Source organism: Canis lupus, chromosome 3, assembly GCF_003254725.2.
Source record: "Canis lupus dingo isolate Sandy chromosome 3, ASM325472v2, whole genome shotgun sequence".
Taxonomy (NCBI): Eukaryota; Metazoa; Chordata; class Mammalia; order Carnivora; family Canidae; genus Canis; species Canis lupus.
Window position 1 is genome coordinate 67,355,462 of NC_064245.1, and position 13,713 is coordinate 67,369,174.

A 13,713-nucleotide genomic window follows, 5' to 3' on the forward strand; every position below is an offset into this window, starting at 1 on the left:
TAGATATGATTTGGTCTCAGTTTATTATGGAATACAGGCAGGGCTCCCTTAATAAACTAAGGGGTGGGATAGATTCAGAAGGCAGTGGGTTTTGTTTATCCAAGGTAAAATGTCTCTCTTCTGGAAAATCATAGCAAAATTTCTTTTCTGGATTTTGGAATAAAGCCACTGTCATCCATCTTTGCTTTTTAAATTTTCACATCAGAATTTGATCCCAAAGCAATTGGCCCATTTTTTTCAAAGGAAAAGCTCTTTTGATCACTCTCCAAAAATTAACATTTGCTTTAACTGTTTAATAAGCATTTCTAGAGAACTAAGGTATGAATCAAAAAAACTAAGATGCAAACAAAGATGGTCGTAAGAGCAATAATATCTATAATAGTGAAAAATTAAAAATGACTTTCATTTTTCTGTTTCGAGGAATAGCAAAATAAATTGTAATGTATCTATGCAATAAATTACACTGTGGCCATTTTAGAGTTCTGGTTATGTATGTATGTAATAGTAGACAGAAGTACAACAATATTTTGATTATCTTGATATAATCTGGGAAGTTTTTTGAGATGAATTTTTAATAAATTTTCCAAGTTTTAAAAATTGATCACATATTTATTAGATAATTAGAATAAAAATTGCAATGAATCTGAAGTCAATTCCAGACAATGGTTTCCAGTAATGTCAGCACCTTTGAAATAATCCATAACAATAAAGGATATGATTTTGAAGGAAACATGTTATCTACAAGGGTACATTTTAGTCATTGATATTCTAGCCCTTCAACCTATATGTGGTTTATTTTGTCTCCAAATCTTTGTAAATAAAAATAGCCCCATCCTCTGGGCCTGAGTTGGTTGAAAGGAGGTGTCAGTGGCACCCATATTCTGGTCTTCTGATTGGAGGCTCATGACCAAATTTAAATACCATCAGAGTCTAGAACTGTGCTTGACATATAAACATGAAGGCATATTTGTTAGTTGTACAAAAAAAAAGAGTCAAAAGATTTGTTCATTTCACAAATCGTGTATCATTCATCTGAGAATTCTGCCCAAGTCTGTTTTGGGGATTTGCTCAAATTACATACTCAATGTATTTATTTGTTTTATATAGAATGCATGTTGCTGAAATTTGCTTTATGCGGTGGGGCAAATCCCAGCTATTATCCTTACTGGCTTCATGATCATGGACAAGCCACTCATCTTCTTTGAGTTTTATTTTATCAAAGAACTGACATTAAAGTTAAATTTTAAAAAGTGTGGAAATATGTAGCATTGGGAAAAAAAAAGGTAGCAGGTAAATGTTGTCTGAGTTTGAGTGGATTGCTTTTTTGGTAAACATAATTGACTGCAGGCATTTTGGAGAAATAATGAGCCTTTCAGAAAAGAGTGGGATCATTATAGCAACAAGTAATGATTACAATGAGTAATGTAATGATTACAGGTGGGGATGTGTTAAAGACAAGATCTGACCCCACTTAATATCAGGGAAAATGTCATGGCTGGTTGCAAAATCCTCCAACTGTCTCCCAAGCATTCTACAATAGAAAATAACACATGGGGTTTGAGAGTCAGGTTTAATCTCAAATTTAAAGGGATATTTGCAATATTGGCCAATGTATGACTATTCCAAAGAGTTCCAGGACCTCATAGAGAAATCTTGATAAATTTACAGTGATTTTCTCTATTCTTCAAATGTTTCATCACTCAAACATGCTATGAAGACAGGAGAAAGATCAAGGAACATGTGACACAAGGCCATGTAATAATTCCCCAAATTACATAATAATGTCCCATAGGAAATGAGCCCCAGCCACCAGGCATTAACAGTACCAGTCCTTTATGCTTTCTGTGGATTGTAGAGGCACCGCCATCTAGTGGACAGAGCAATAATTTTTGGAATAGGAAGATCACATTTACTAACTCACTTTTTTTTCATGTGTAAAATAAAATTAATCACATTTCTTAAAAGAAGGAAAGAGGGTAAACTTTCTCTTAAGTGAATTTCATGTGTATACATTATATAATGGAATAGTATCTTATAATAATCCTTCCATTTTAGATGAGAAAAGTGAACCTTATGGACACAAAGTTGTTTGATGCTATTTGCTTTTCAATGACAGAGTGGACTAGTTCCCAAGTCCACCTGAGATTCAAACAATGAGAGAGCAATGTTTACTCCATAGCACCACACATGTGTTAATGTTAAATATAGAGAATGCAGTGGGCTCACTGTCCAGAACTGGAATTTCATTTGTGGCTCTGATAGTTATCAACTGTGTGATCTTGTACAGTTTATTTGATTTCTGTAATCTTGAGGTTATCCTTACATAAAAAGTGAATATAAAACAAGAACATGTATTTATGTTCTCTATAAATTCTAAAGGCTCGGGTTTGTTATTATATCAGCAAGCATCTCTATTTTAGGTTCAAGTTTTATATAAACACAGAAATGCAATAGAGAAGGATATGAGAGGAATATGGGATAAAATGGTGAGGATGGAAATTGGATATAGGATGTGACTTTTTTAGCTCTCTGGTTGAAAATTTCCAATCCCAATACTACTTTTGCCAAAAGAATCAGATGTCAAAATAAAGACTTAAGCATGTAGACATAGGAAATTAGATGGTTACTACATATTTCCCCAACCCCAGCAAATTTACACCCCTATTAATGGCCATCAATGAGATCTAGGATTTTTTTTTTTGAGATCTAGGATTCTTTCGCATTATATGAGGTATATGGATAAGCCAGTTTTTATTTATTAGATTTTTAGAATTCTTAGTTTTAGGTATTATAGCTTCCAATTCCTTTTCTTTTCTTTTGGATCACATCCATTCAAAGACATCTTACTGACAAAAAAAAAGATGTCCTCTAATTCAAGACTCTCAGAAAATATCTCTCTAGACAATTCCTTGGGTTGTAGGAAATAAATAAAATGAATACTTCAAAAGGATCAGTCACACTAGTATTGCAAAAAGTACTTTTTTTTTTTGCAACAAAGAGATTAAAAAAAAAAAAACTAGATTAGAGCCTAACAGGAATTAAATACAAAATCTGTGTGTTCAAATCCAAGATTTTCTTTTTACTAGCAATGTGATCTTTGACAAGTTATATAGTATGCCAATGCTTCCATTTATTCATCCATAAAATGGAGTTAATAATAATACCTGCTTTGTAACTTTGCTGTAAAGTTTAAATAAAGTGATATTGTAAGGTGCTTAGGACAGGGACTGACACTTAAAAGGTTCAGTATAAGTGCTGATAATTTCTCCCTTGCACAACCAAAATGTTACATGTATGTGGTCTGTCCCCCGTGTTTTTATTTTTCATTATTGTAGCTCTTTGCTTTTATTTCTTTCCCCACTAAACTGTGACCTTCTGTAACAGCGTTGTCAAACAATAGCCCATGTTCCACAATAGCCCATGGCCTTGTCTCTTACAATCCATGATTTTTACCCTTTACATGGTACACAAAATAAGGAAAAATATGTAACAGAGACCATCTATGGTTCACAAAGCCTAAATTATTTAACATCTGACTTAAAGTTTGCCATTTCTTGTTTTAAGAGACAAAGACAATGTTTAATTTTTCTGCTTTATGTATTTTTGGTACCAGGAGAAAAGGTAAAGAGCAAAAAGGAAGGAAGTATGTCCAAGAAAATACCACTGACACTGTGGGAGAAGTTACTCCTAAACATTAACATCATGGGAGGTTTCATGTAGGACTTTAAAAATGGAGGTGATCTCAATGAGAGATTTGATCATCTCAAAATGGATTAAAGATTTAAACTTAACACCTAAATCTATAAAAGCTCTAGAAGAAAACAGAGAGGAAAGACTTTATGACATGGGTCTAGCAATGATTTCTGGGATATGACACCTAAAGCACAGCAACAAAAGCAAAAATAGACAAACAGGATTTTATCAAAGGAAAAAGGTTCTGTACAACAAAGGAAGCATTAAAGGCAACCCACTGAATTGGAGAAAATATTTGTAGACCACATGTCTGAGAAGAGGTCAATATCTAAATATAAAATAAATTCAATAGCAAGAAAACAAATAACCCAATAAAAACATAGACAAAAATCCTGAAAAGACAGTTCTCCAAAGAAGACATACAAATGGATGACAGGTATAAGAAGAGATGCTCAGCTTTATTAATCACCAGGAAAATGCAAATGAATACCGTAATGATACATCACTTCACCCCTGTTAGGGTGGCTATTATAAAAGAAATCAAATGGTAGGTTTTCTCAAGGATGTGGAAAAATTGAAATTTTTGCATGCTAATTTTTTTGCATGCTATGAAGGAATTTCAAAAATTATTTTTTTATGATCCAGCAATCGACTTCTGAGCGTATATTCAGAGGAGCCAAAGTCAAGGTCTCAAAGAGATGTTAGTGCTCATGCTTATTGCAGCATTATTCACAATAGTCAAGTTATGGAAATAACCTGAATGCTCATTGACAGAAGAGTGGATAAAGAAATTATGGTATATACAAATGATGGAATGTTATTCAGCCTTAAAAAAATAAAGAAATCCTGCCATGTGTGATAACCTGGATGAAACTGAAGGAGATTGTGCTACATAAAATTAGTCACAGAAAGATAAACACTGTATAATTCTACTTATCTGATGTATTTAAAATAGTCAAACTTAGAGAAACAGGCAGTTTCCAGGGGTAAAGGAAGGGAAATGGGGAGTAAGTTTCAGGTAAAAATGATAAAGAAATTCTAGGCATTAGCTGTATGACAATGAGACCAAGAATATTGCCTATTTTTATCAGTCAGACTAGAAAATTTCATAATTATGAGGAATTGGATAGAGGAGCCAGGAAAGTCTTACCTCAGTAGTAAGTTTGTATTGTACCTCAATACAAACCCTAGACTAAGCCTTGCCTAGACAGACAACATGTCATGAAGCAAACCCAAAATATCCAAAGTATCCAGGTTACTTATCTGTATTATAGTACAAAACTCAAAATTGTGTATAAGATTGCAATACAGAGCCAATATTCTTGGGTCTTGGTCTTTTTAAAAATTCAATCTGGCAATCTCTGCCTTTTAATTGAGGTATTTAAAACATTTACATTTAGTATGATAATTGATGTAGTTAGGTTTAAGTCTATTACCTTGTTATTTGTTTTCCATTTTTCTCATTTGTTCTTTGTACCATCTTCTCCTTTTCTACCTTCTTTATTTTTACAATTCTATTTTATCTCATTTGTTTGCTTATTTTCTATACCAAATAGACTCCCTTCTGTGGCAGAAGCTAGAGATATGTTTCTCATTGGATGCCAGATGGTAAAATCCACCTTAGCATCTGTTTTTATGAGTCACTACTAGAATGAAACAATTCCACTTGCATTGCGTCCTGTGGGAAGTAAACTCTGAGTTGAAATTTAGTACCCAAAATGTTTTTAAAGCAGTGTCTGTAGGACCAATACCTATGAAATATAGCTAAAGAAACATGAGAGGGCAGACAAAGATGCTATCAGGAGTTATCCTTAAATGGGACGAGATGACCTGCCTCCCACATTAACCTGTTACTGAATGAAGGCCACTCCTGTAAGAATTTTGAGTTTGCAAAAAACAACTTTCTGTAAGTGAAGTAATCCTGTTGGGAGATGACAACTATAGACTGTCTGCCAACAGTATTCTCAGAAGCTGAATCAGCAAATTTTTCACTAAAATCATAATTGGGTAGCATATTACAGAACTTGTCATTATATTTTATTAGAATTTCTCAATTTACTCATCTATATCGTTTGATTTTCCTTTCTCATTTGTTACCTATTTATTTTTCTATGCTACTTTCTTAGTGAATTTCTCTGTATCACCTTATAATTGACTGCTTCTCTTAGATCAGAGAAGACTGTGATATTATTTCCATTTCCTCAGAAGTAACTGTCTTCTCATTTTCTTTGTTTTTTTTTTTGCATTTATGTACATAGTAAATTTTGAAATTTTACTTCAGAGTGAGGGAAAGGGTTTTTTATGATTTTTTTTAACTTCATGCCTTAATTCTTTTTGTAGAGATTTTATGATTGCTTTTATCCTGTTCATTGATTTCTCCAGTTGTAAACCTTATGTCAGGATGCCTGAGTAGATCAGCAGTAGAGCATCTGACTTCCATCCAGGGCGTGATCCTGGAGTCCAGGGGTTGAGTCCCATATCTGGCTCCCTCCATGGACCCTGCTTCTCTCTCTGCCTATGTCTCTGCCTCTATGTCTCTCACAAATAAATAAAATCTTAAAAAAAAAAAAAAGAAGAAAAGAAAACCCTATGTCTTGTTGTGGCTTTAGCTTTGTTTCATAGTACTACAGTTAACTATTGATCTGTAAATTATCCCAAAACCTGGCAGTTTAACCAATAATCATTTATTTGCTCCTAATTTTGCATTTAGGCCTAACTCTGGCTTGTTCGTCCTCATGAGGTGTAAGCTAGATATATTCATTTGTATTCAGCTGGGAGCACAGTAGAGCTTCCTGGTCAACAAAGGCCTCAATATATATCTGGTCATGATACCTGCTATTTGATGGATCATTTTGGTTCTCCTCCTGTTGGACTCTCTCTCCAGTAGTTCAGACAAGTTTGCTTACATAGAGGAAGAAGAAAAGCAAGGGATTATTAGCATCATCTTTAAAGACCATCTACCACACAGAGGAATGAAAAATATTTAACCACTGAGTCAGCACATCTTTAACATTTTTCTGATTATTATACTGTTGCTTCACTTCCTCACAATCTCAGGCAAGAAATCCACTACTGTCCCTGCTCCTGGACAATGGTATCAGGAGTAATCCATATCTGTTTCTGACTGGTCAGCCCCCTGCTGCACACAATGATCCTATTTCTTATCTTTTACCATGTGGGACTGCTTTGGATCTTTGTTGCTTTTTGGTGGCAGAAGAGAATCCCTTGTATTGACCAGATATTCAAGAGGAATCTAATAATTAGAAAATCTGTATGGACTACTTTAAGATATGAATCATCAGCCATTAATAACCTTCAGGCAGAACTATGTAACTGTGTTTTGAGCATTTCTACATAGAGTAAAAGCTAGAGCTAACTAATGTCTTAGTTTTGTTTGTTTATTTTGTTTTTCATGTTTTTTTCCCCTAATACTCAGATTCTCTTTTTCTCTGTTCAGAAAAAAATAAGATTGAAGAATATAGATTCAAACTAAAACTTAGGGAAATTTTGAAAACTTTCCCCTTCATGGATGAGAAAATCCTATAGAGATATCTGCAGTGGTCTGTGGTTGTCATGAGCAAAGGAGGTCCAAATTGAATGAGCTCTGTGTCATGTCTAGCTTGATTTGTGAATGAGTGTTCCTGTTGGAAATGTAAAACTCAATTTTAACTATAAGTAGGATAGGCAAAAGAGCACAAATCATCAAGCTCTTTAGTGTTCATCGACATAAAACCTCAAAGCAGATAATTTCTCTCACTTTAACCCATGTCTGGGAAAAATGTCAAATGCCCTTTGACATACCTATGTCCTATTTAAAACCAAGTCTACACTTCCAGCATTTCAATGGTGCTTTTTCCCACACAAGAGCATTTTAGGTAGATTCATAAAATATTACATGTATGAAGGATTTTTGGAGATCAGTCTTTCATCTCACAGATGGGATTATTTTTCTATGCTGGGAAGTTATCCAGGGCCTTCAAGACAATAGTAGATGATGATGATGGTGATGATGATGATGATGATGATGATGATATTAGCAACTCTCATTTCTGAGCACCTGATATGTGCCAGACACTGTGATCAATGATTAAAAAAGATTTACTCATTGTACTCATCATTAATACTCATCATAATCTTCTGATGAGAGTACTGCTAACCCTTTTCACAGATGAAGAAACTGAGGCTTGAATAAAATAATTCACTTGAGGTTACAGGTGTCAAACAGCTCTGGAGCTCAGTGAGACTTGACATTTGGTAGCAGAGTGGTTCTGCCTACTAGTACTGAAAAAGTCTGAAGACTCAGATATATTAGATACCTATTGTAGGATAATGAGACTACTGGCTTTGGCTCCAGAAAGAGTTGGGATGAAAACCCACACTGTTCATGTTGTATGACTGGGAAATTTTTTAAAAAGATTTTATTTATTTATTCATGAGAGACAACAAAGAGAGAGGTAGAGACATAAGCAGAGGGAGAAGCAGGCTCCCCGTGGGGACCCCAATGTGGGACTCGATCCCAGGGCCCCAGGATCATGACCTGAGCCCAAGTCAGATGCTCAGCCCACCAGGTGCCCCTGATCTGGAAAAAATTAATCAACCTCTCTGACCTTCAATTTAAGCATGTATCACGAGGTGGTGGTTAAAGTCTCTATCTTTCTAAGCTGTTGAGATAAATAAACATGACATAATAAACACAAAGTGCTTAGAACTATACTAATATACAATAGGCACTAAAAGCTGATAAATGACACATATAATAAATATATGTGTTATCATTATCACCATTTGATACTCCAACCCTAAGCAGGTCTTTGTCTAAATTTACCTGGCCAGTGTGATATCTCTGGATATCACATTTAATGTGGCAGACCAACCTCCCCTCCAGCACTCACTATTCCCATCCCTACTAGACTTTTATCCACAAAATTTATCAACAGCCATCATACTACTAGTTTATTTATTATTTGTGTTCCTATACTAGCTCATCAGAACTGACTCTTTTATCTATTTTGTTCATTGCTTCTAGAAATATACTTTTCTCAATAATTTGTTGTATTACTACTACTACTACTACTACTACTACTACTACTACTGCTATTTTTGTTACTTTTGTTATCCAAGCATTAGTCACTTCTTTTCACGACCACTGTGAGGCACTGAGTCATGTCCTTACAAAATTCATACACGGAGTTCTAACTTCCAGTACTTCAGCATGTGACTATAAGGAATACAGAATGTAACTTTATTCTTTAAAGAGGCAATTGAGTTAAATGAGGTCATTAGGGTAGACCCTATTCCAATATGACTCATATTCTTATAAGAGAAGGAGGTTAGAACACAGACACATACAGAGGGAAGACCATGTGAAGACCCAGAGAAGACAGCCATCAGCAAACCAAGGAGAGAGGCCACAGGACCAATCCTTCTGACCCCTTGGTCTTGGATGTCTAGGCTTCAGAATTGTGAGGAAATAAGTTTCTGTTTTCTTGAGCTATCTAGTCTGTGGCACATTATAATGATAGTCCTATAAACAAAAACAGTCACTTTTCCCCTAGTATTTTGAAAGTAACAGGGTTTTTTCCCATATGCCATTGAATATTATACTCAGAAGCTTCTTTGGCCCACTCTATTTTGCCCATCACTTAGCTCTTCAGCATGCAATTGCACTGTGGTTATGGCAATAATACACCCCAATTTGTCTGCTCTTCAATCCGCCTACAAGTTGTTGAACTGAAATCCTCTTTAAACATAACTCTCCTAACTCTGGGAAACGAACTAGAGATGGTGGAAGGGGAGGAGGGCAGGGGGTGGGGGTGAATGGGTGACGGGCACTGAAGGGGGCACTTGACGGGATGAGCACTGGGTGTTATTCTGTATGTTGGCAAATTGAACACTAATAAAAATAAATTTATTATTTAAAAAAGTAAAAGAAAAAATTAACATAACTCAAAAATATAAAAAATAAACATAACTCTCAGCAAAGGGATGATTGTTGAACATGACTTACCACTTTATTTTATTTCATTTTATTTTTTTAAACTTTTATTTATTTATGATAGGCACACAGTGAGAGAGAGAGAGGCAGAGACACAGGCTCCTGCACCGGGAGCCTGACGTGGGATTCGATCCCGGATATCCAGGACCGCGCCCTGGGCCAAAGGCAGGCGCCAAACCGCTGCGCCACCCAGGGATCCCTTATCACTTTATTTTAATGTTTATTTGTTTGCTTCTCTATTGTTTTATTACATATATCACAAGCCTGGCTGTACATATAAAGTAGACCTACTGGGCAGCCCAGGTGGCTCAGCGGTTTAGCACCGCCTTCAGCCCAGGGCCTGATCCTGGAGACCCGGAATCAAGTCCCATGGCAGGCTCCCTGCATGGAGCCTGCTTCTGCCTCTGCCTGTGTCTCTGCCTCTCTCTCTCTCTTCTGTGTGTCTCTCATGAATAAATGAATAAAATCTTTAAAAAAAATAAAGTAGACCTACTGAATTCTTAAGTCAGTAAAGGACTTTTAGAACATAGCAATGCAAAAAAATTAAAATGGAATATTAGATATCCTTCCTTCATCAGAAATTTCCCATGGGTCACTCTTCTCCATAGGCTCATCTTCCTAGATTTCTCTTCTATTTGAAGTTTTCTCCTTTTCTCTTTATTTTTCTGTCTGTTGTCTCCAAATTACCATGATAGTCTTATGAATTTTAATTTAACTCTGTTTTTATATATGGCATTTTTTCTTAAATCTTGGCTGCTTATTTTTATTTTTATTTCATTTTTTGCTAAGGAGTATTCTATTATCAGTTAACATAGCTCTTGCTTTTGTTTTTTATTATTTTGTTTTATCCTGCTACTTTATTATATTTTTAAAGATTTTATTTATTTAATTTGAGAGAGAGAGAGAGAGAGAGAGAGAGAGCCCATGAGTGGGGGGGAGGGACAGAAGGAGGAGAGAATCTCAAGCAGGCTCCCCATTGAGTATGGAGCCCAATGTAGGGATTGACCCTGAGATCATAACTTAAGCCAAAACCAAGAGTTGGTTGCTTATCCAACTGAGCACCCAGGGGGCCAGCCTGCTACTTTATGATCAATGAGTCAATAAGTATCTCTGTCATCAAGAAAGCAGGAATTTTCTTGCTTTACTTCCTGCTTGTATCCCTGACTGCTCTTGAATGACTTATTTTCCTCTACAGGAAGACCAGTGATCCTCAAGTTGTGCCTCCAGCAGCAGCAGCAGTACCTCCTTGGAGCCTATGGAAGAGCAAATCCCCAACCCCATCCGAGACCTATTGAATCAGAATATTCTGATATTCCAGTATTCTGTGTTTTAACAGCCCTCAGGTTAATTATAGAGCATAGGAAAATTTTCCAAGTTCTACTCTAAGCTATCCACAATGCTTTTATGAACCTAATTTTTCCTGACTATGAGCACTGTTGAAGGATAAAAATGATGTATGATGTTCATATGCAGTGGCAGATTAAGGGTTGGAGGAACCTAAAGGTTATAAAAATTGGAGGAATACTTTAAGAATCAATATAAAAATTAAGAATATAAAATTAGTTGCAAAGATAAGAATTTAGTTAAAAGGACAAAAAATCACAACAAATGTCACATTTTAACAAGCTGTGAAATACTGGCAATATCAGAAAGTCTGGGAAAATAACATACTACTTTCATTCATTTAATTCATTAATATAATACTTTTTTCTTACATTTTTGGCTGTATATTCACCACCACTTTATATTACAAGAACTTGGTGATAAAATTTCCATGGAGGGAATAAAATAAGTGTCTCCCTCTTCTTTCTTTTTTCCAACCATGGTTGCCTACATTCAGCATCTCTGTGAATGATAATTTAGAAACATTTCAGCTTAACAACACACTAGAGGTATTGCTATATAAATATTTAGGATTGCTGTAAAATTTGGCAATGTCATTACTGAGTTTCTTTCATTCTTAAACTGTTGCAAACATGCTTACATTTTGCAATTCTATTACAGATTCATGCCCTTTAAACACAGAAATTCTGATAAATTTTATGTCATGTTGTTTCCATAAAAAAATAAAAAATTCATGGTGTGTTTTTAATTATATATGCTACATTATTGAATATATTCCTTGTACTAGCAAATCTGTTTTGATTAGGCATCAATGAAAACTGAATCTTCAATTTTATTTGTCTGATGATTGGAATAACTTTTCACTCCCAAATTCTGGCTTCACGAGTTTCTTTCCTTTCTCTTACACTATTGGTTTGGGGTATCCTAAGACAGAATTATTTTGACATGAACCTCTGGCCCTGAATTTTCATGCCACCAGTTTGAGTGGCACCAGGACAATAGTAGTATTCCTGAAAGCTATTCCTTCACTGATACCACATAATTGTTTAACAGTGACATAAATAGATCAAGCTAATTTAAAAATTGATGAATCCTTAGCTAGATTTCCCCTTATATGGAATGCCAAAATACATAAGTTTGCTTAAACTCATCCAAGATGAAGAAAAGTATAGCAGAAGGGACAATAAAGTAGAAAGAGACACTTATCTTAACCTATGTTCATAAAAATATGTATCTTTAAAAAAATCTGGAAATCTAGTCATATAAAACCATATATAAGGCTCCTCACAGGATGTTTTAGGAAATTCTTGCAACTAAGGTGTCCTGAAGCTAATCTCCATCACTTTTTTGATATGTTTTTCTCTGTCTACATGAAACTCATCTCAGTTGAAAAGGCCAAGCTGGCATGGGAACAATGTAAATATTAAACCCATTTAGTCGTTGTGGTCTTTGAGGCAACACGATAACATAAAGAGAGAAGCTTTATGCTCTAGATGACCGACTTAAGATATATTGATGTCATATCTGCCATCTCATAAAAGAAAGACAGGGGGATGTTCAATCTAGTTTCCACAAGTTCAATTAAATAATATTCATGTAGGGGCATCTGGGTGGTGGTTCAGTGGTTGAGCAGATGTCTGCTTTTGGCTCAAGTTGTGATCCTAGAATCCTGGACTTGAGTCCCACATCAGGCCCTGTGGGGAACCTGCTTCTCCCTCTGCCTATGTCTCTGCCTCTCTCTCTGTTGTCTCTCATGAATAAATAAATAAAATATTTTTTAAAATAAATAAATAAATAATATTCATATGAATCAAAAGGAGATCAAAACAAAACATCCCTTTTGCCTTTGCAAGATTGTGTAAACTTTTTCCAATTTAAGTGACTTTACGTCCCATGATCACTAGTGGGATATTTGGAGAAGGAATCTGCTTCTTATTTCAGCCTTTATCCCTAGTCTGGGCATATTTGTTCTCAGAGGTATCTTTTCTGTGAGTTTTGGCATGTTTTGATCTTCCACACCTGCTTATGAACATAAGAGTTTCTGGGCTTTTCTCAGCAGCTTGGCACTAGAGATAGCACTTAACCTTTCTCTCATTTCCAGCATACATAGATCAGAAAAATTCTGAAATTACATGCACCCTAAATATCAACTAAGGAGAAAAATGAAAAACATGACTTCTTAAGAAAAATGGAAGTCAGGTTGTCATTACATATGCCTACTTAATAAATAAGAAAACAGAGGATGACAGAGGGCTCTGCTGTCACATCAGGCCAGAGACCTAAGGAGGAATAATTAGCCAAAGGGGCTATGATGTTGCATGCTATTACTTAAGAGAGGAGGGTAGGAAGTCTCCTTTGATTCTGATGGAAAGGATAGCCAGCAAAATGAAGCATATTGGGAAGAGGCTGAACTGAAAATATGGAGTTGTAGCTTCTAATCTGAATTGTGTAACAGGCTAGGTAATATTGAGGGGATGACCATCCTCTATTTGTTTCAAGATTCTCATATGTAAAATGGGGTTTTGACTGGGTAAAGTTCACAGGGATAGGAGATGTGAATATAAAGACTGGAAATGTATACTTTGGTGGTACATGGGAAGAGCAAAGAGTGTGGTAAGAGATGAGAAAGCTATCTTAAAATAAAGTCCCAAGGGTCCTAAAAAGGTATAATATCTTACAGC